This window comes from Macrotis lagotis, chromosome 5 (assembly GCF_037893015.1).
Source record: "Macrotis lagotis isolate mMagLag1 chromosome 5, bilby.v1.9.chrom.fasta, whole genome shotgun sequence".
NCBI lineage: Eukaryota > Metazoa > Chordata > Mammalia > Peramelemorphia > Peramelidae > Macrotis > Macrotis lagotis.
The window spans coordinates 81,026,158-81,050,486 of NC_133662.1; the positions used below are offsets into that span (position 1 = coordinate 81,026,158).

The 24,329-nt window shown below is 33.5% G+C and overlaps 1 long non-coding RNA gene across 3 annotated transcripts in view; it reads right to left on the bottom strand.

Annotated features, from left to right (window-relative positions):
* Window positions 1-7,606: 7,606 nt before the first annotated feature.
* LOC141489783 (uncharacterized) overlaps window positions 7,607-24,329 on the bottom strand; it is a 93,198-nt gene continuing 76,475 nt past the window's right edge. For 2 of the 3 annotated variants that reach the window (XR_012468986.1, XR_012468985.1), the window contains exon 5: window positions 7,607-8,391. This is a non-coding gene — a long non-coding RNA (uncharacterized LOC141489783). Of the gene's footprint in view, window positions 8,392-11,163; window positions 11,303-24,329 lie in introns of all 3 variants that reach the window. The other variant, XR_012468987.1, reaches the window with a different exon arrangement.

Consider the following 24,329-nt stretch of genomic DNA (forward strand, 5'->3'; position numbering starts at 1 on the left):
TCTAAGACTGTCTCTATAACTGTACCAAGTTGTTGCTTATTTTTTGTTTGTTTTATGTCTTTAAAATGATTTAATAATACATCATTTCATAAGTGAGGTATGAATTTTCTCTCCACTGAAAAAGATACAACCTCTTCATCTTGTTCATCTTGTAAAATTATTTTTCATCTTTCCCCATAAGAGACCTTCCTTTGTTTTGTTTTATGTTCTATTCAATAAATATTTTTCGTGTCTATTATGTAGCAGGCACTATACTAAACCTGAGGATACAAATAAGAAAAAATACAGTTCCTTCCCTGAAGGGGCTTATAGTCTGATAGGGGAAGACAACACATAAAGGGAACTGAAAGGAGAAGTATGACATACCAAGTCGTACCCACCATGGGGGCATCACATTCTATGGAGTTGAAACCAAGCAGAACTGCTTAGTTTTCCTACTTTTTATATTCTACTTTCTCAAGCTGTCCATGATTTTTTTCTCATTCTCAGTAAACTATTCAAGTCATAAATATCCTCAGTGTTTTCTTATGTGCAAGTCTATCAGATTACCTGGAGTCTTTTTTTCCAAACTCTACTAAAACTAGTAGGGTGGGTAGTCAGAACATGTCTGTTATTTGTTCCCCTAATCCTACCCCACCTCAGGGTCCAAAAGTTGGTTGTTATTTTCTATTGCTATCTGTTCACTAGTCCCTAATAGCCTTCTTTCTCCCCATGATTATCTTCATTGATATCAATTAGTCACTTAAATTCATTCTTTAAAAAACATATTTACTATGGTGGTATACCCCACCTGGATTATTGCCTTGTCATAGAAGAGTGAGCTGCATAGCTGAGTGAAACCATGAGTTATGTATGCTGTGCAGGGTTACCCAAGACAGACAGATATTAATGTAGAGTTCTGCCTCTCCCCTTTAGTTTTGATTTAACTTTTTTTACTTTTTTTTAACTTTTTTACTTTTTCCACAAATCTGCTTTTCTCAAGTCAAAAAGTGTTTATTAAGAATTTATTTTGTGCCAGATACTGCACTATGCTTGAAATACATATATAAGCAAAAAAAAAAATACCTTCCATGATCTCATGGAGTTTACATTCTAATGTGAGAAGATGACACCTATAAAGAAAATTTAAAACTATGGGTAGAGAAAGAAGGTAACCACAAAGAAGCATGGTAAATAAGGAATTCTGAAGAGTTAGAAGTGTATCCTATGGAGAGAAGAGTAAATATATCCTGCCTAGACAATTCCCTTATAGTGAAGTTCTGGGAGGAGTGGAGTGATTTGACTTTCAGAGTTAAAACAGCTACTGTGTCAGAGGGATCTTCCAATATAAGAAGACTGCTGGAAGATGATGAAGAAAGAAATCCCTTGAATCAGGGTCAGAGTCAAGAGAGGAACAAATTCTTCATTTTATTCAACCTGTTCCAACCTCACAATGCTGACACAGATTTTTAGGTATTCTCAGAATACTTGGAAGACATCAGGAAGTCCAAAATCCTCCAGATACTTCAGGGCTCACAAAGTTCTCCTCCAGCCAAGTTGCAAACAGTGGAGGTCAAAGCTATGGCTTTTCTTTTGTTTCTCCCTCAAACAATCCCTTGTCAGGAATTTGGCTGCTGAGATATTTCTCAGTTAAGCTGTCAAACACTAAAATTCCTCAATTTTAAACTAGTTTTCTGTTATTTACAACAACAACAACAACAACAAAAAACACCCCACATCTCCCTAGCCTATGTGTGCTGTCCTTTCACTTTGTCCAGTGGCTTTCAAAAACTTCTAAATGAATCACAGACTTTTCCTGCACCTAGCATGAAATCTTTGATTAATAGGATAATTGTTCTCATTTAATAAAGGTACTTTATCTTGTCACTTTAAGTGGGATAGGGTAATTGGTTGCTTGATCAGCCTCAGTCCTTACTCTAGTAAAATTCTGTAGTCTACTTAATTGGTAGATCTAAAACTTGATAAAGTCTTAGACATCAACCAGCCCAACTCCCTAATTTTGTGAGTGAGGAAGCTGAGCCTAAGAGAGATTATATAATTTGGTCAAAATTAAACAAATAATAGGAGTCAGAATTCGGGTTTGATGCTAGGTTCTGATTTCAAATCCAAAATTTTTTCCATCAAAGCAGATTGTCCTGTGTCTACTATGAATGGTTCCTTGGTATTTTTTGTTTTTGTAATTTTTGTTTTTCCAAGATCATGGTGTTTGTTTCATGATTTACTACCTGAAAGCATCAATAGAAGATTGGTTTTAATTAGATAGGCCATTGCTGGCAATGAGCAGATCGGGGCTGGGGTTGAGGGTGGAGCATGTCATTGACAACACTACAAATTTTTCCCATTTAATTGTGGGCTCAGATCATTTGTCCACATGCACTATCAAACAATGTGTATAGGGATGGGGGACCAGGGAGGGAATAGGACCTTCTCTGTATTAGGCACTATTCTAATCACTTAACAATATTTTCTCATTTGACTAGAATATAGAAAAAGTTGTACCTGTGCTTTCATTGATCTACAGAGTTCCTAGGGAGATTATCATTGTCTATGAAGTTGATAGAAGACCCAGGAATGGGGATTTCATGTATTTTTCTACCCTTAAATTTAAGGTTTATGTCAAAGGGCGAGAGGGTGGTTGGGGTAGGATTTTTCTATAAGTAAAAAACTCAGGAGAAAAGAAAGGTTTAATTAGGAATCTAGAAAGGTGACTAAAATAAGCTTTTTTCTATTTTGGAAAATGTTTCATGAATTGTTTGATCATCCTGGAAGTCTCATCTGTGCCCTACTGGTTATTCTCATGCTGGGAGAGTTTATATAGTAATAGAAGGATCTATGATAGACTGCCACAAGACCTCAATTCCTTGTTGCCTCCATCCTTCTTCTTTCTTTGCAGCCTTTTTTTGATAATTAGTGACAACTGTTGGTTTATCATGCAATCAGAATTAAGAGGAAAACAGGGGGTACATGGGGGTGGGGAAAGCAAGATGGCAGATGGCCTTTGATATAAAAATAGTTCTGTAAGCACTGCCCCTTTCTGTCCCTCAACTGTGTCTCCCTCATAGCTTGATGACCAAGCTTCTGGTAATGGATTTCTCTTATTCTAGTTCTCTGTAGGCTAAGGAGAGCATACATGATGTGTTTCACCAGGATGGTCTTTAAGCCTTTATTGATTTGGTAAATTTTGCTAGGCCTTGAGTTGTGATGACATAACTTTTGAGAAGCCAAGGTTTTATTTTGGATAAGGTTGCTATGATTTAGTTTGCATTTAATTTTATATAGTTTTTCTTTAGAAGACATTGTCGGAGCTTCATTTCTCCATGTTGCTGTGTGAGTAACTTACAAGGTTCATTTTCATGAAAAATATTAGTCCTTTCTTCTTCTCCTAGTAATTTTTGATATGAAATACAGTTTTTATCTAACCCAATTTCTAGTACTTAATTCAATCTGATGAAAGTAGTTAATCATATGCATGTTCTTTGCATTAGCAATGTCACTGTGATAGCTTTCTCATTATTAGAGACAGGGAACATCATATTTCACACATAAGACTGACTATATATGGAAATGTTAGACAGAGGTATTTTGTTCTTAAATGCTCTCTTTAACAATGTCAAAGTTTTACTCCCTGTTTTTCATTCTCTTCTCTCAGTAGTTCACTTTCTTATAATGACTCTCTTTTCAGGTTTGGTGGATTTTTTTTTTTGGTCTCCCTGGCAGAGAAATCTATTATCTTGTCATAGCTTAACCCTTCTTTATTTGATACTTGTTTAATGGCTTCTGAAAGAATACAAGGACTTTTCTATAACTGGCTCAATGATTTCACTTCTAACCTAATAGTGCTGCTGCCACATATAATCTTGTCATCCAGTTATTAACCAACCAGAGTCTTCTTGGTTTTATTCCATTAGACATCCTATGAACCTATTATCTTTGTGTCTTTTCTATCAAATTCCATTCTATTCTTCTCAATAAAATTTTAATAGTATTTTATTTTTCCCCAATTATATATCATGAAAATTTTAGCATTGTAAGATTTTGAGTTCCAAATTTTTCGCCCTCATTCCTTTTCCTACTCACTTTTGAAGATGACGGACAGTTTGATATAGTTTATCACCAAACAAGTATTAAACCATATGCCAGACATTGTTTTATGGATACAAAGACCAAAAAAAGAGTTGTGCCTACATTTTTTAATTTTTAAGAAATTTTTAAATTTTATTCTAAACTTAATAAAATAAGCATTTCCATAACACAGTAGAATAAAAAAAATGATTGTACATGAAACTGCAAATCTATTATGTACAACTTGTTATTCCTTTAAATAGATAATAAAACTATCATGTATCTTTCTTTTTTATATTTTTTCTTCCCTCCACAAACCCTAGAGATGGCCAAATATTCCATGTGTATAAATATAAGTGAAATCTTTCTATACATACTTCTATTTATTAATTCTTTTTCTGGATGTAGATAATTTCATATTTGTGATTAATTTGTGTATTTATAATAGTCAAAATGACTTAGTCACTTAAAATTGTTCTTAAAACAATATTGTCACTATATACAATGTTCTCTTGGTTCTGCTCATTTTGTTCTTAATTATTTTGGGCAAAACAATCCATGTTTTTCTAAGATCATCAACTTCATCATTTGCTACTCCTCCTGACATATAATTTTATATATAATGATTAATAAATGATTACTTATTGAATGAATGAATGAAAGTCTTTTTCTTACCTCTTTTGGTTTATCATATATTAGAAAATGAACTTAAACACTACCACCTTAACCAATTATCAGATATTATTAAGGCTTTTAAAAAATATGTGGGAACAATTTTTTTCTACCACCTATCCCTTTACCAGTCCAAACTCTTTTTTAATTAGATCAAGATAGGAATAGCTCACTGATTAACCAAACAAGTTAATCACATATCTCATGGCCTAAATAGCTGGAGAAATTTCAGCACTTAACCAGTCAATAGGTGGGCCAGTCCAATGGTGGAAGAGATCCAGTTTGGAAGATACCAGCCAAGAACCCAATATGAAATTCCTAGGGTGAAACAAAGAGTTTTTCTCCCTTCTTCTTTCATTGACCATATAATCAGAGAGACTGGAAAGTATAGCCATGAATCCAGATAATATACTAAGAACAAACATGGATAAATAAAGACACCAAAAGAAAAACCAACAGAGGGAAATAGTCCTTGCTTCAGAAAAGAACACCAGCTATAGTTTCAAGAAAAGACTTCCTATAACCAGAAGTGCCCTTTGACCACATATTCTACTACAGTTAAAGTCCACTCTCCCATGGACTTGCTTTAACTATTTTCAGTCCTCTATACCATTCCATCTTCTTTTCCTCTTGGCAGAGAATTTTCTTAAATAAGAAAATCAAAGTCATTGTTCCATGAACTAGCTCATATCCTCTCCTTCAAATCTTCAAGCCATTCTACATGGGTCTTATATCTCTATTCATTTACTCCAATTTCTGAAAAATGATGGCTCTTCCTTTTCCCAAGGATAATCTTCATGTTTTGTGCATTGAATTGGTCATCTCTCATCTTCCAGAGCTTTCCCCTTTAGTCATTCCCTCCTTTCTGAACTTTGATTTTTTTTCTTATTAATTTTTGCCCTATAAAAATTCTTAGGGCATTCCCAATCTTAAATAAAAAGATTCACTTGACCCAACTAACCTTTCAAACTTTGTATATCTTTCTTCTAAATCACAATCAAAATCCTAAAAAAAAAGTCATCCACATCCTCTTTTACCTCCTTTAACAATCCATTGCTCCTAAGTATGCTATTTTTCTTTCATTCCAATGCAACTTTTGCTCCTTATTTTCCTTCCAATCATAGCATTTCATGTCACCAATCTTTTTTGCTACATCCTCATCCCTTTCTCCAACTCTAGATGCCCCCAAAACTTTGTTCTGGACACTCTTCTCTTTCTACTTTCTTTTATTTTTGTAATCTCATCTACTCCCTGAAGTTCAATCATCTCTGTAGGGATGACTCCCAAATTTATCCTTTCCTAATGTAACATCTTTTCTGAACTCTAGTGGAAAAATAGTTGCCTTACAGACATCTTTACCCAAATGTCCCATTGCAATATCAAACTCTGTCTCCAGAAATGCCATTTCCCCTTTACTCTCAAACTTATCCTTTTTCCAAAGTTCAGGATATCTGTTAAGGCTACCACTGCCTTTAAAAAAGTCATCCAGATTTTCATTTTTGTAATCATCTTCAGTCTTCTCTTTTCCTCATGCTCCATATCCAATCAGCTGACTGAATCTTATCCTTTTTAATATTCTGAGATCTCTCATACGGGTTTCTTTTATAGTCACAGTCTCTACCCTACCTCTGGACCTCTTCACTTCTTTCCTAGTAGGCAGATTCTCTAATTGTTTTCTGCATTTATGATCTTTCTCCTCTCTAATTAATTTTCTATGTGGCTGTGAAATAATCTTCCTATGACATAGGTATCACTATTCAGTCCAAAAACTTTTAATGAGTCCCTATCAAATTTAGTATAAAATATAAAATCCTAAACCTGAGTATCAAGCACTTTACAATTTGGTTCCCATTTAATCCTCTTTCCAAATGAATTTCACATTCTTCCCTTTCCCTTCCTCTATGTGCTAGTGAAATTTGACTGCTAACTATTCTTCAAATAATGGCATTCTGTCTCTTGTCTTCATTCCTTCATCTAAGCTAATTGCCACATCTGCAATTCACTCCCTTCTTAGGCTCACTTCTCAGAATTCTTGACTTTACAATTCTTTTCTGATTCCCCCGGTTTTTAAAGTTCTTTCTCTTTCTCAAATGATCTTATATTTACATATCCATGCTTTTTTTATTTTAAATTTAATTTATCTTTTGTTTTGTCCTAGAAAATATCCTACTTATGATAACTGTTTAATAAATGTATAGTGAATTAAAGTTGAAATTGGATTCCTTAAACCTGACCATGGTCCCAAATAAGACTGTGCCTCATCTCCTGAACTTTGATGTAGAGGGAAGAAAAGTTGGGAGAGATAGAGAGAAACAGAGAAACAGATAGAAAGAATCCATGGAGGAGATGCTCTAAAACAGTTACACCCATTCAAAAACTAAATGGAGTAGGAATATAAACTATGAACAATAACCACCAAAATTCACAGCTATAGAACTTTATAATTTGCAAGCTTGTACTTTCCTCACAAACTTGTGGACTATGATTATTAGTTCTAATTTAGAGAAAGAGAAACTGAGTTGGGGGGGAAGTTAAATTATTTTTCTAGTACTATACAGAGTTTGAGATAAGACCCAAACCCAGGTCTTCTGATTCAAAGTTCAGTGCTTTTACATTCATTTCTAAGTCATCTAGAGCACTGCTCCCACCCTTCCATTCCTTTCCTCAATCCTTCCTTCAATAGTACTTTTAAGGTAGTTTTCAAAGATGTTAGCCTTAAAAACTGTTTAATAAAAATGAAACATTATGGACAAGTCATTAGGAATAAAACTTTTCATCATACTAGACTTTATAAATAGGAATTTTGGAAGGTAAATTTGTCTAGTGTCTCCAAATTGATTGGTTCCAGAAAAAATGTAGGTATATAAAAAGGTCTAAGTCACTAAAACAGTTTCTCAGGATAACTTTCTATAAGGCAATAGGGCCTGGGGACATCCTCTCAAATATATTGGCTTTCCCAGCCTTTTAACCATATGCAAGCTGTCATCATATAGTATTTGTTGGGGAGTGGTTCTGGAGAAGATAATTTACACAGGATTTCAAATGCTATGATTTTTATTATGCAAAATTCTCCAGATCAGATAGACTCAAAGGAACCACAGTCTTTTTTCCCCCAAAACTTGCTGCAATTGCTTCTTTTGAAAATCCTGGATGTGTGCAATGGAGATAAGCAGGAAAAACAGTTGACTGTGCAGAACAACATGGCACAGTAGGATGAAAAGCTAAAGCTAAAGGTTTAGTTTCCAGGAGTACCCCAAGGGGTCCTAATGGGTCTCAGTTCTGTTCACTTTTAATATTCCTTGAACTCTTTGAAGGCCAAGACAGTCTTGCACATATTTTCTTGTCTCAGCAAGCTAGTATATCTGCACATAGCCTTACAGAGTGGCACAATTTGAAGACAATTCAGATGCTGTCTAGTCCTTATTATGCCTGAATGAATGAATGACAAGCCAACGTTGTCCTAGTGTTAAAACCGATGATAATCATGTCTTGATGACAAGTGGCTCAAAGGTGGAAGGTCTGAAAGGAAAGGACACCCTGATGATTAGTCCATCTTGATACCTTCTTGTCACCAGATATAGGTGAGGATGCTTGCCTGATGTGGGAGGTGTGCTGTGGTTTCTTGACAATACAGGAGGGAGAGAAACCAAGGAAATTCTGAAAAGAAAGACCAGACTGATGATTAGTCCATTGAGAGACAGGTTAGGATTTATCAGGTTGCTGCATTCAATTGATATCTGTCATATACTGGTGCTTTCCTGGTGTTGGTGATACACCATGGTGTTCCACTGATATGAGAGGAAGTAAAACCAATTCAAGGTCAAGAGACTCACACAGCAGCCAGACCATCTTCAATAGTCCTGTTTCCTAATTATAAGATAATGGGATGGAAGAATTCTAGCAAAGGCAAGTGAGGAGACCTTGCACAGCCTCCCCTTCACTATAATAAACATAATTGTGCAACTCACTCTGTTAATCACTTCCTTGGTCAGTGTAGTTCTCTTTGTAACAGAAGGACTAGTAGGCATTTTTAATATTAATTTTTAATTATTCTTTTCTTTTGGTTTTATATTATTTTCAATCTAGAATAAATTCCCTCTCCCCTACCTAATGAGTTATTCCTTATAACAAAAAATTTTTTTTAAAAAAAAAAGGAAAAAGTCATTCAGAAAAATCAACTTGCATATTATCTCTGCAAGGAAGAATGTGCATTTTTCTCACCTTTTCTGGAAAATCAAGCTTCTTTGTCATTACAATTGACCAAGGTCCAATTTCTTTTTGTTATCATTCTTGTTCTTTTTATTAATTTTATTGTAATCATTGTGATTATTGCTTCCTGGGACTGTTTTTTCCCCCTGCTTTAATTTATAAAATCTTTCTATTTATCTGAATTCTTCACATTTAAAATTTCTTATGGCATATTAATACTACATTACATTAATGAGTCACAATTTTTCAGGTTGATAGACTTTACTACTACTACTAAAGAATTTTTCTGCCAATATTTCTTTGACATTCTTGGAATATATGCCTACTAGTGAAATCTCTGTGTCAAAGGGTTATTTTTTTCAGCTTAACTCCAAATAGTTCTCCTGAATAATTTTACCAATTCATAAGCTTCACTAAAATATGTTTATCTTTCCAAAGTCTTCCATCTTTGCCAACTTTCTGGGAATTAGAAAATAATAATAATATCACTCAATATTTATATTGCTTACCATGTGCTAAGTTCTATATTAAACTCTTTATAAAGTTCATCTTATTTGAGTCTCACAGCAACCCTGTTAAATAAGTCCTATTATTATCCCCATATCTATTAAAGAAAATAGAGATTAAGTGACTTGCCCAGGGTCATGTTTTTTTAAAAATAATTTTCAGTTCTTATTTTGAAAACTGTTCAACTCCTTTGACCACTTATTCATTGTAAAGTTGACTTTTGAGTTGATATTCTTTACCTAACTCCAAGTTTTCCCTTCTTAAGCTTATTTCCTCAATTTTGTTTGTGCAAATCTCATGTAATGGAAATGGTTGATTCTAACTTTTGTGATAGTCTTTCCCATGATGGGCTTACAATTTTGTAACTGACTTCATTCTCTTCTACTTTTTAATAATGTGAGGCAAAATGTCATAATGGATAGAGAACTGGCTTTGAAGCTAGGAAAATCTGGATTCAAGTCCTGTCTGTGACATAGATTGATTGCATGAAACCCTGGGCTGGTCAATTAACCTCTCAGTGTTTCAGACAACTATCTAAAACAACTCTAAAAATTAGGTTTCACTGCATTGGTAGAAGTTGTTTCCTAAACCAATGAAATCATAGTTCGTATCTTTATATTTTTTAAAGTTTTGTTAATATGTTCTGTTTTTATATTACAAATATTTTCATATCTTCACTCTATGAGAGCACTCCTAGCAAAGTAAAGCCAATAATACAATGATTTTGTCTGAAAGTATAAGGCAACATTCCATACTTATACCCCACAACATCTCAATTTTTAGTGTTTTTAATGAAAAGAAATTGCTCTCAACCCACATCCCCATTGTAAAAAAAAAGAGGAAATAAATTTACTCTCTGGCTGTGTGCACACAGATACAAATGTGTACAAACATATATGTTTCATATATATATATATTTGTATTATATACATACAGACATTCATATGTGTGTCTTATTCTGCTCCTTAAAACCATTCACTTTCTGTCAGAAGGTAGATAGAATTTTTCATCATTACTCCTCTGGAGTTATAGACAGTCATTTAATTGTTCATATTTCTTATAGTTCTCAAAGTTTGATTTTTTTATAGTATTGTTATTATCTCTTGTTCTACTTTCTTATTCATTAGTTAATAAAATTCTTCAAAAATTATTCATTTTTATAATATGATGTTATTAGTATAAATTGTTCTTCTGGCTGTGTTCACAATCTACTCACAATCACTACATTAGTCTTTCCATATCTCTTTGAAATTATCTATTTTCTCATTTTAGCACAATGGAATTCTATCATATTCATATACCACAATTTATTCAGACATTCATCAAATGATAAGTATCCCTTTAGTTTCCAGCTTTTTTTTTCTAGTATAATATCTACTATAAATATTTTGGTACATATAGGGTCTTTTCCTATTCCTTTACTCCTTTTGTGGTGTAGGCCTAGCAGTGATATAGTTAGGTAAAAAGGAAGGCATGCTTAATAAATTTTATAGATAATTCCACATTGCTTTCTAGATGGGTATATCTATTCACAGATCTGCCATTAGTCCTTCAATATATCTGTTTTTCCAAAGTCTTGATAATTTTTATAATTTGTTGTCATATTTGCTGATCTAATATATATAAGGTAGAATCACAAAATTTTATAATTTATGTTTCTCTAATTAATTGTGATTTGGAATATTTTTCTAAATGACTATAGATAGCACTTACCAACTGGGAAATGGTTATTTTTCTTATAAATTTTAATCAGTTCCTTTTATATCTTGGAAATGAGACTTTTATCCAACAAACTTGCTTGCAAAGATTTGTCCCAGTTAATTAAGTCCCTTTTAATCTTGGCTTATTGGATCTGTTTATACAAAAAAATTTAAAATTTTATGTAATCAAAATTACCCACTTTATCCTTGGTAATCATCTCTATCTCTTGTTTGATCATGAACTTTTCTTCTATCCATTGATCCAATGGATAATATTGTCTATATTTTTCTAATTTGGTTGTGAGTAATCTTTCACCTATACATTTAGAGCTTGTTTTTGTATAAATTATGAGATGTTGGTCCAAATGTAATAATTTCATAATGATGTCCAATTAGCCCAACAGTTTTTCATAAAAATAGCATCTTCTTGTCCCAGTGGCTAAGGTCTTTGCATAAATTGAAGACTAGGCTACTAGAAACATGTCCTTCTTTGTATTATGTCCATAATCTGTTCCAAAGATCAATATTTTTAACAAGTACCAAACTGTTCTGAGAATTATTGCTTTGTAAGTACAGTTTGAGATTTGGCATTGCTGGGCTCCCTTCATTCCCATTTTAAAAATTATTATTTCCTTGGAAATTATTGAACTTTTTTTGCCTCCATATGAGTTTTATTTTTTTTCTAGTTCCCTAAAGTAATTCTTTTGTAGTTTGATTGGATTGATATTGCAGGACCTTACAAATTATCAAACCTGCTTCTGCAGATGCAGCAGTCATTACTGAAGGGAGAAATCATTGTGGAGAAGGGACCCATCTTCCTCATTATCAGTATTAGAGCAAAAAAAAAAATAGACAAAGGACAGTCTTTGCTGTATAAGTATTTCTATCTGATAGAATAGGAACCTTGAAAGTGGAAGACCCAGACCATCATCCTGCATCAATCTAGTCATCATTCAGGAAAGTAATTTTTGTGAAGAAAGTTTGAGTTACTATCTTAACTACCTTGAGCCACCACCACCATCTTGACTACCATTTCTCTCAAGACTGATGGAAATAGCACAGGAACCTGAACCTAAGAGTCATGGGAGTGACTTCTAGACCCATGCCCTCAGCTATCATACTGGGGAGCCATCCCTGGGGAGATACAGCTTGGAAATTGCTCCTGAAAAAGCAGTAGGTAGATAGATAGTGAGGCCTTAGTAAGGAAAATTCTTGCCACCAAGAATTTAGCATTGTCAAATAGTTCAACATTAGAAACATAGAATTTTATCAATGAAAATGACATTAAAGAAGAGGCATTACTATTTGCTTTGCCACCATACTCTAAAGACTATGGAACTTTTCCAGCTAACTTGCAGTAGAAACTTTTCATATGTGTTGTCTCTGTCATTAGAATGTGAGCTCGTTGAGATAAGTGACTGTCTTACTTTTTTATTTGCACCTCAGTAGTTCAAACAGTGATTCACACATAGTAAGGGCTTAATAGATGTTTTATTCATTCACTATTATTTGTTGGATAAATTAATTAATTTATGCAATATAGTAATTTTCTTATATTGATTTATTTTAACACTGAACAATTAATATTTTTCCAATCATTTGGACCTCTACTTTAGTAGGAAGTTATTTGCCATTATATTTATATAGTTCTTGTGTGTATTTGATATATTGATTCCTAAATATTACACACATTTTGCAGTTATTTTAAATGGAATTTCACTTTCTATCTCTTCAAGTATATGGAAATACTGATGATTCACATGAATTTATTTATACCTTGCAAATTTTCTGGTTATTGCTTCAATTAATTTTTAGTTGATTCTTTAGGGATCTTAAGTTACACTATCACATCATATTCAAAAAGTGATTATTTTGTTTTTACTTTATGCTTATTCCCTGAATTCTTTTCTTATCTTATTGCTGTAGCCATCAATTCTAGTACTATGTCAAATATGTGATGACAGTGGTTCTCCTTTTTCCTCTCCTGATTATATTGGAAAGAATTCTACTTTATCTCCATTACAGATAGTGGTAGCTCTTGGTTTAGATAGATGTTGCTTATTATTTTAAGGAAAGGTCCATTTTTCCTGTTTTCTAGTGTCTTAAAAAATGGGTGAGTTTTAAAAAAAATAGCATTTATTAAACATCTTCTATTTAATTGGTACTATGCTATGCAAAGGAAATACAAAAAAAGACAAAGGACAGTCTCTGCTCTAAAGGAGCTCAGAGTCTGAGGAATTGTATTTTGTCAAAAGATGTTGTTTCTATAGCTATTGATTTTATCATATGATTTTATTGACCTTATTATTAATATGGTTAAAATTATACTTTTCCTTCTATTAAACCAACCATTCATTTATGGTATAACCCTGATCTAGTCATCATATATAATCTATAAAATCTTTGGATTGTATCATCAGCCTCTTTACTAATATTTATTTAAAATGTTTATATCAGAATTCAATGTGGGGATATGGTCTACACTATAAATTCTGCAGTTTTGTTTTTCTGCCATGACTCTAAACATAACTGTGTCATAGAAAGAATTTGAAAGTATCTCTTCTTTCGTTATTTTTGAAAACAGTTTGTGTCATATTGAAATTAATTGTTCTTTGAGTATTTGATAGAATTCACTTATAAATTCATCTAGTCTTAATTTTTTTTCCTCTTTGGAAATTCATTTATGTTTTGTTAAATTTTTAACTCTAAAACTGAGTTATTTAAATTCACTTTTTTTGTTCTATCAATTTGGGCACCTTATATTTTTATAAATTTTATTTTCATGAGCATGTAATTGAGCAAAATAATTTCTAATAATATCATTTATTTCTTCTTCATTTGTTATGAACTTTACCTTTTTAATGTTTATAATCTGCTTTTCTTCTTTTTAATAAAATTAGTAGAAATCTATGCATTTTATTTTTTCTCAAAAATAACTTCTAGCTTATTTACTAATTTGGCTTTTATTTTCAATTTCTTCTTTGATTTTTAAGTTTTTTATATTTATTAGGAGTTTTAAATTTTTTAATTGTATTCTAGTCCATGGATCATTTTTTTCTCTTTTTGTTAGTAAGAATATTTAAAGATTCAAGTTTCTTATGGTCATCATCTTTAATAAAATTATCATTTGTTCCTATGATTTATTAGCTAGAAAATTAGCTAGAAATAATAGGGTGGTATAGTGAATGGTAGAGGAAGCTGAGCTCTACTATGTACCATCTTGGTCCTCTATAAATCTATTCCTTTCATTTTCAGGGTGCAAATAAATTTAAAGTTCATTGTAACATATAGTGTAAGATCTAGCCCCTTAATTTGAGTGGTGATGAAACTGAGGCACACAGATATCATGAGCTTTGGCTAAGATTACACAGGTAACATGTAGCATAGCCAGGATTCAAAATCAGCGTCTTCACTTTGCTGAATAAATGTTGCCTTTCCCTTTTAATGGGCATGTGAAATAATCAGTTAAAGACTAAATACATGGAAGTCAATGTCATTTGGTTATAAAAAATACTCAACCTTCTCTCTTATTCATGACTACAGGAAAATCAAAATATGTAAAAATCACCTGTCATTTTAACTTCCTCTGAACTATGGTCCTTCAGTAAACAACATCCATTTGTACACTAAATTGAACTATTGAACTTAATAAAGGGGGGGGGGATCCAAATATTCCAATGGTGAGGAGCTCTCTAGATTTGTTCATATGGATTAGGCTTAAGATGGAAACATTCAAGACATAATTATCCTGGCCTAAGCATCCTAGAATCATACAAACCTGATTATTTGTCCTTTTCCCTTATTACCCACCGTCCAGATTTTACCATCTTGCCCTATTTATTCTGGAATTTCTCTCAGCACCTGGCACTTCCCCCTTCCCTTTACATAAATATCCCTCTGCTATGCCATAGTACTTCTATTGCTAAGTTCCCTTCTAGGAACTTTCATTTTGGAAATGGGTCCTGGTTTGCCATGCTTCACTTCCCTCCTAGCTGTGCTTCTGATTCTGTAGATTTCACCATGTCCCAATCTCCTCTGAACCTCTTTTTCTGTTATATTTTATGGATTGCCCTCCCCTATTAAAATATAAAATCTGTGAAGGCATGGACTTCTTTCCTTTTGTTTCTATCTGTAGATCTAATATTTAGTAATTTAGTAGGTAAATAGTAAATGCTTTATAAATGCATATTGCCTGGCTGTCCTTGCTCCTTTTCAACTGATCAACAGTCATCACTTCAGAAGAAGGGAATTATTTTCCTTAATTTATCTTCTGAAATAACTGCATTTGGTGTAGAAGGTAGAAAATCAGAAAAGTCCTATTTTTCCCCCACTGTTTCATTTGGAGGGGGTGGGGTTGTCGTTACTTAAAAATCATTTCAGTCCACAAGCTTATGCAATTCTCTGAACAAAGATTTTTGAAACAAATATGAATGAGTAGGAGATAGGTTAAAAGATAAGTGCCAATGGTGAAAGAGTGACTTATTGTCAAAATTAAGGTTAAAAGTCAATAATCCTAACACTGCACTAAGATCTCTGAATTACCCTCTTTCTGAAACCAACTTATCCAAGCAATTTCAGTGAATTGGGCAAGTCTAAAATCAATTATAGGGCAAAAGTTATCTTCAATTCTTTCTTAAATGATTACATAACAAATCCCCAGGTCTCAGTACAACCAGAAACTACTGGAAAGAGAATTGTAATGAAGGTCATAAGTTCATCTTTAGCTTTCCCCTTCTAAATTCCCAAATTTAAGACAAAAAAATTCCAATTGCATGTTACCACTGCTCCTATATATTTATTCTGTTAGCACATTTTGTCCTCAAATTCTCCTTAGTCATCATCCAATAAAGATCCAGGTTAAATTATCTGAATTATCCTTTCTTTTTCATAGAAATTAATCTTATATCAATGAGTGGTTAAGCTTCTCATAGTTTATGCAGTTACACTTAACTTCTCACATTTTAGACTGTTAATTGCATTATTTTCTCATTTCACTGGAAAATGCCAAATGTACTTGAGAGCTAATTTGTACATTGAAAATTTAAGCTTTTCAATTATCAAAGGATATATATATATATATATATATATATATATATATATATATATATATATATATATATATAAAGAGAGAGACAGAGACAGAGAGAGCAGTTGTACAAAAAAATAATGTACATTTCAAATGTGAAGCATGACGTGACATTTTGGAAATTTTCCAGTATAAAAGCTTGGGGAAGCTAGAAATGGACAAATAGCCTCTCAGTTTTAGTTGCCATGATAATTTCTGAATATGATCAGATATCCAATAATCTTATACTCTAATCTACTTAGGCAATTCCTCATGCAGCAAAGAATGAGGTAATAAATATTACATATTGACAGAATTGTAGGCAAGAGTGTGTTATCAACTAGAACTGACTCAAGAGAATTCATGGTAAAATGTTCAATATATTTTTACCTTAGAAATTAACAAATCATGGATTCATTTATGAATTATCTAGTCTTATGAAAGTGATGGAATTAATATCAATAATGCAGATTAAATATGAAAATACCCTTTGATAGAGTTGGGTGTTAAACATTTATTAACCTACCCCGAGCACAGACTTACTGAGTCAGAGTACCAGATTCAAGGACTTTGAGTTAGAAATGGCTAGTGAGGTTCACCCATAGCTGAAAGAATCTTCTTCAGAATATTACAGTAAATGATCATACAATCTCTACTTAAGGACTTCTAATGAAGTCAAAAATGTATTACTTCCTAAAATAGCCTATATACTTTTGAATAGCTCAGTCAAAAATATTATTTTTATATTTTCTAAATTTGCTTTTATGCATTTTCCATCCACCAACTCAAGTTCTATCCTCTTGAGTCAAATAGGAAAAGTCCTCTCTCAGGTAGTGACTTTTCACAAGCTTGAAGAGTAAAGGGGATATAGATAACATATAATAGATAGATAGATAGATAGATAGATAGATAGATAGATAGATAGATAGATGATAGATAGATAGAAAGAATATAGATTAGATTTCCTATCACAAGAAAATATAGATAGAATAGATATCACAGGCAAATTAGTGAAGTGTGAAATTTTACCTGAAAGATATTATGGATAAGCGAAAAATTTATGACACGTTTATGACAAAACAAAAAACAGAAAAAGATGGATAATTTTAATTACAATCACATTGATTACAACAACTAAAAAATTTGGATTAATAAAAACAATGAAGCCAAGATTAGAAGGAAATAGGAAACTGGAGTGGAGGAATTTTAAGGTAAATTTCTCTGAAAAAGTTAGACAAGTGAGTCAAATTTGTAAGAATACAAGTCATTCCCTAATTGACAAATTGTCAAAGGATATGAACACTTTTCAGAAGTTTGATAAAAGCTAACCAAATTTATATAAAAAATCTTCTGAAACACTATAGAGAAATGCAAATTAGAACTCCAAAGTATCATATCATATGTAATATATTAGCTGAAATGACATAAAGAAAAGTAAAAAATATTTTAGTGATTGCAGGAAAATTAACTCACCAATGTACTGTTGCTAGAGTTGTGTACTGATCCAGCCATTCTGGAGAACAATTTGGAATTATGCCCAAGGGTCATAAAACTCTGCATATCATTTGATCCAACAATACCACTATGAGTTCTTTACTTCAACAAGATCAAAGGAAAAGGGAAAGGATCTATATGTTCAAAAATTTTATTGTTGTTATTTTGTCATTTCAATTGTGTACAACTCTTCATGACCCTACTTTGGTATTTCCTGGCAAAGATAAGGGAGTGGCTTCCCATTTCCTTCTCCAGTTTATTTTGCAAATAAGGTAACTGAGGCAAGCAGGGTTAAGTGATTTATCCAGAGTAAACCAATCAGTGGAGATAGTGAATTCAGTCTCAGACACTGTGAAAATATTTATATAAATATTTATAGCAACTTTTGTGGTGGCAAAGAATTGCAAATTGGGGATGTCCACCACAAGATGTCTACCACAAGAAAATGAGGAATGCCTAAATAAGTTGTGATATATGATTATGATGGAATACTTTTATCCCATTAGAAAGGATGAGCAGAATACTTTCATAAAAACATGGAAAACTTATATGAATGATGCCAAATGAAATGAAAGAACACAATAAAAAATATTGTACAATGATCAACTGTGAATGACTTAGCTTTCTCAACATTACAATGATCCAAGACCATTCCAAAGGACTTATGATGAAAAAATACTATCAACTTACAGAGAAAGAACTAAGAGTCTGAATGGAGATTGAAGCATTGTTTTTATAAATTGTATTATTCTGTGATGGGTATGTCTATATTTTATTTTGTAACATGGCTAATATGGAAATGTTTTGTACAACTGTACATGAATAATCTATGTCAATTGTCTGCTTTCTAAAGAGGGAAGGAGAGAGAAGGTGAGAATGTGGAACTCAAAGTTTTAAAAAATTAAAGTTTATATGGAATTGAAAATAAATAAAAGTAAAAACAACAACAACAAATACTTTAAGAGTGAGACTCCCATGAATATATATTTCACAAGTTAGGCTTGTTTCCCATTATTCCTATCCCAGCAATCAGTTCCTTTTGATTGGTGAGGACAAGATCCAAAATAGAACCCCATTTAGTTATCCCAACTTTTGGAGGGGAAAATTGTTCATTTAAAAGTCATGGTATTACTAGCAATTCTATTTAACGTAAAAAGAAAGCTACAGACTATGTGTTGATAATGTAATTCCCTTATAATTCACATTATCATGTCTCTATCAGGTTTGTGATCCTTATCCCCAAATCCTCATCTAGTTCCTCTGTCAGGTGGTTTGTAGTATCTTCTAATGCCAATATCATTTCTATTTTTGCCTCTGTCTATCCTCTACCAAATGTTATCCGCCATGCTTCCTTCTCCCATCTTAGATTTCCTAACATGACCATCTTCATGACTTACAATACTACACCTCCACTTTATCTGTTGGGATTTTTTTAATTAAAGTATACCTTTCCAGATCCCTATTCCAGTCAGAGATCATATTTCATCAAACCCACTGATATTTATGAAGACAAATTTATCTCTCTTTATCAGAATCTACTTCTTTTTGACTGCTATCTATTCTGATTCCTTTATTAGATTTTTGTCACCAATGGTATTTTAAATATCTTAAATGCCATTTTTCCTTTGCTATAAATATTCTCTATGGCATATGAATTGTTGGATATTCATAGGCAATTTTCTTCCCCCATCATCCTTTTTAGTTAAAAGTTGAGTTCACTAGATTTGTGAGACTCCAGGCAAATACATGGTTCCAAGTCTTTATTAAATACACTCAATCCCTGCCAGGACCATGTCATGCCTACAATGTAAGCCCTAGTCCAAAAATCTAAATTTCATCTCCAAAAACCATCTCTTCCCCAGCTGTTCACTTCTCAAATATGCCTTTCTTTTCTGAATCTTTTGCCTTCAATGAGCAGCAGTGTTTAAAAAACAAACAAACAAGGTTAGTGATCTGGGTAGGATGGAGAAGAGAGTAGAGTCAGCTCCCAGTGGTTGGAAACAGTCATGGTCAAGGAGAAACAACTCTACCTACTCCCATGAAGTGAAATCAGACAAAATTCATGATTATATAGAATGTAGTGACATCTTCTGAAAAAAAACACAAAATAATTTTTTGATGAAGTGTACATTAGTAAATGTGGGATCAGTATTGAAGATAATACTTGAGCTCCTTGACTGTGATTGAGTAAAAAAAGATAGGGGTCTCTGGTGAGGGCTGTGAATAAAGGAATTACTTCTTCTAGTGACAATCATATTCCTGAATTACATCTAGGGAAAGGTAATAAAATGGGAGATGACTCAAAGTCTAGTCCTTATGAGCAATCATAGTACATTCTGTCTGATACAATAAATCCCAAAATGGACTTGGAAGCATAAACCAGGATTCCATGATTGTAGTTCTCTTTTGAATATATATATGAAATCTCCTATTCTCACTCAGCAGACATCTAACTTTGCTCGATATTAAGTGGACAGGAGCTTTTATCTGAAAACTGTGATCCCAAAGAAATAGTATCAGAAACCCAATCTTAGAAACAGAAGTGGTTGCCTAACAAATTGTGAACTCATTTCTAAGATGATGAAAGACAGAATAGCCAGTTTATCAATAAGGCCAAGCTTGATCACAATCTCCTACTACAGAATATCCTCCTCACTGACCTCACTGAGTCTAAAACTCACTAGGCACAGTTTTCAGTTAAGTCATTTAAAGTTTCTATTGAAATGCCAATATGTTACCTGAGAGAGGTAAATGCATTCTATTTATCAACTATTCACCACCACAATAAATTAGTTTATCAAATTAGCCAGCTAGTCGACCAAAGAAGATGCTGAAGGCAAGGTTCAGTTGCTCTCTTATAGGACTCTGGAGCAGCCAGGAGCCTTTGAGCATGGCTTCATGGCAGTGGGGCAGAGATGCTGAAAGGGGGAAAAAAGATACTCTGAATGGAATAGAAGAGTGTGCAAGCTAAACTGCCTCCTTTGCAATGATTTGCTTAATGATGACCTTGAGGCAGAGGGAAACCATGGATACAAGGAATCTATAGATAAAATTGAAACCTCTTCTTATCCATTAGTTTCAGTCTTCTCTCATTAGACTACAGGGATTTGTTTTATCTCCTCTCTCTTTTGCCTTTTCTCTCTGATAGATCAACTGTAAAAATGCTAAAAGGCAGGTAACAAGAATATACAAGAGGGGAAACATGGCCTATAGCAAGCTAATCCTTAAATAATGTTTACCTGGTTGTCTGAAAGTAATCCTCTTTATTTCCCATTTATTTCTAATGAAATCTAAGAGAATAGCTGCCCCTAACAGTATGGATAACATTTTGTCCTTATAGTCTTCCATGTTTCTACAAAGAGTAAGGAAATGTGCCCCATCTTGTCTTTTCTGTGTCCAAGATTAGTCCTGAAATTTATCTGAGCTTGGTTACCATTCAGTTTGTTTTATATGTCATTTCTTGTTTTTGCTATCTTCCCTTTCTAACAGTTCATACATTTCCCTAAATTTTTCTACATGCTACATCATCTCTTACAGCATAATAATCCAATCAAACCAGGATTTGTTAAGTTCTAATTTGTGCAAGGTATAGCACTAAGTGATAGGAATACAATGGTAAAATAAAACATATTTCCTTACACATAGATGCCATACTTTGTCCATTCATTTTCAATCCATGGGCATGTACCTTCTTTTTAGTTCCCCCCCAACCAAAAAATTTGCTGCTATGAAAATTTTGGCGTATATAAGACATGTCTTTTTGCCATCTACTGAAATTTTGGGGTCAATAATTATAAAGTTTAATCACTGTTTATATCTTTGCATAACAGTTCTACCAATTCATTGATCCACCAGCAACAGTATATCATTATGTCTGCCTTCCACTAGCCTCTATAATAATCACTATTGATGAAATTATTAGAGACAGTAGTAGGGACAGAATCTGTAATTTCATTGAATAGGGGAACTCTGAGTTGAGGGAAATCCCTCCACCAAGGCTATTCAATACCTTCTCTGCAACTGATGGTCTTCGAGAAAGTTGTTTAGTATTCTTTTTTTTTTAAGGTTTTTGTAAGGCAAATGGGGTTGAGTGGTTTGCCCAAGGCCACACAGATAGGTCATTATTAAGTGTCTGAGGTCAGATTTGAACTCAGGTATTCCCGAATCCAGGGCTGATGCTCTATCCACTGCACCACCTAGCCACCCCTTAGTATTCTTGAGAGGTTATCTGACATAGCCCAGGGTCACAGTCAGTACATGTGAGACAGAATTTCAAGTACTTCACTGATGTCAACATCAGCATTAAATCCCTTGCATTAAGCTGCCAATTTCATGGATGAAAGGTAAAATGGAGGAAGGAGTGTGAAAAGAATGATCAAATTGTCCTTGGATTTGGGGTGATCTGAGTTCAAGTCTTTATTCTGATATGCTCCATCTCTCAGTGCTCAGACACTAAGAATAGTCTGTAGACAAGCTGCCAAGAAAGAGTGCCATGGGAAGTTTCCACGTTGGGAATTCTTTACACTAGCAAAATTAGATAGATAAATTTTGGGTTAAATTTTAGTTTTTACAATGCATATTTCTCTTATTATTTGTGAGAGGGCACTTTTTCTAGGTCATTATGTACTCACATGGACTATTTTAATAAGTCCTTTTCCCTTATACACAAATTGAGAGAACAGATGAGATATGCCTCCCTTCTAACTCTAATTTACTATGAATCTAAAAACACCCTCTTTTAGATTTACAATTAAACTTGGGTACAAAATATTAAAAAATAATTTCTCTACATGAAATATAAATTAGAGTTTAGATTAATTATTCCAGATATTCCTTAACTTCCTATTTTTTTGTCATTTCAATTCTGGCAAAAAATATTGGAAGTCTACATTTCCTAATGTTAACTAGAAGCAGAAACAGTGCAATTACACAGATGCACAGAGAGAAATAACCTAGAAGAGAAACAAAAACACCAATAGAAAGAAAAAAAAAAACAAGAGAGAAAACAAGCACTTAAAATCCAGGTCAAATTAACTAATACAAGCTATATAACCCACATCTCCAGCCCAGTTTTTCTACCCCAGAAGTCTAGACAATCTAAGTAACTGACCTTTGGGTCTTCATGGGAGTAAAAACTCTGAAACTTTTGATGTTTACCAGCTCTAATGGCAGTGCCCATGCCAGGAATGTGCTTTTAGTGCACAAAGAATGAAAACCATCCGTTACAGTAAGTGGCCTAGTGTCTCCATGTGGGACTTTAAAATACATGAAGAGAATTTTGCAAATATTGCCATGGTCTGACCAGTGCTAGGAAAGACCAGGGGGACAAAATGTTTTTCGTCTATGTTCACAAAGCTAAGAATATAAGGGGGATTAGCAAACACCCTTCCCTGCCAGGAAACAAAACAATAATACCACAACTAAAAAAAAATTAAATGTGCAACATGTTGTGTGTGGTAGAGAGAACAAAGGTTGCTGTCTTTCCTTAATGACAGCCCTGGGTTCTGAAATTGAGCACAGCAGGTAGGAAGCTCATGTATGGATTTCAAAAGACATCTAAATGGTATATCAGGCAATTCCTTAAAGCAGAATGGTATCAAAATTGTTGATGGTTTGATTTTTAACCTGCCCCCCAAATACTCTAAGGAGACAAAAAAGAACCGAACTCCAGAGTCCATTCCAGTCTTTGCTTTATTGTCAAGATAGATTTATTTGTGATGGAAGTCAGGAGGAGGAGGAGAAAGGGGTGAAGTGAGGGGAAGGGGAATCTGTTCTGTGGCTTCCAGTGTTCAATTAATTCCCAGCCTTAGGGAATATATTTTCCCCTTCTTCTTTGTTTTGATAATTGTCATTATCATTTGCTAAATGTATCCCTACATGCTATTTACTTCAATATACAGTTTCAAGACCTCTATGGATTCCCCCAGTCTAAAAAAATTTCCCCAATAAATCACTGTAGTTGAGCAGTTATGTCCTCAGGTCTAATGCTATTTCATTCACTATTTGATCTATTTATCATAGAACCTCAGAAAGGGGATGGAAGAAATGCATGACCAAGTGTCCAAAGTATACAGGAAAAAAAAAGGAAAATAAGAGAAGGAAAAGGTAACCATTTTAATATCCAGTGACAAATGCAACTTGATCTGCATAAAATGAAGATTGGACATAAAAGAACAAAATGGAATTTCACAGAGAAAAGGATAGAGTCATTCAAGGAAGAAGTGAAAACCACAGTCCTAAGCAGGATATAGGAAAACAGTGGTTGGACACCAGCAGTGCATAAAAAGACTTTGGTGAAAGCTGATAAAAAATTAAAGCCAACTCCTCCATGCTGAGCTACAATTAGAAAAGTAAATGTGTCCCCAGAATGGAGATCTCTGGACCATCAGCAAGGGTGGGGAGGGGGAAAATAATTTAACCTTTTTTCTTCCCTTATTTTTACTAGATGACAGCCGATGGAGCAAGTCCTATACATAGAGGAGAGAGAGAGAGAGAGAGAGAGAGAGAGAGAGAGAGAGAGAGAGAGAGAGAATGCCAAAAGAGGTTAGTCTGACTAGCTTGTGAAAAAAAATGGTCTAGGAATGAAATCTGTCAAGTCTGGAGCAAACATTATACACTTC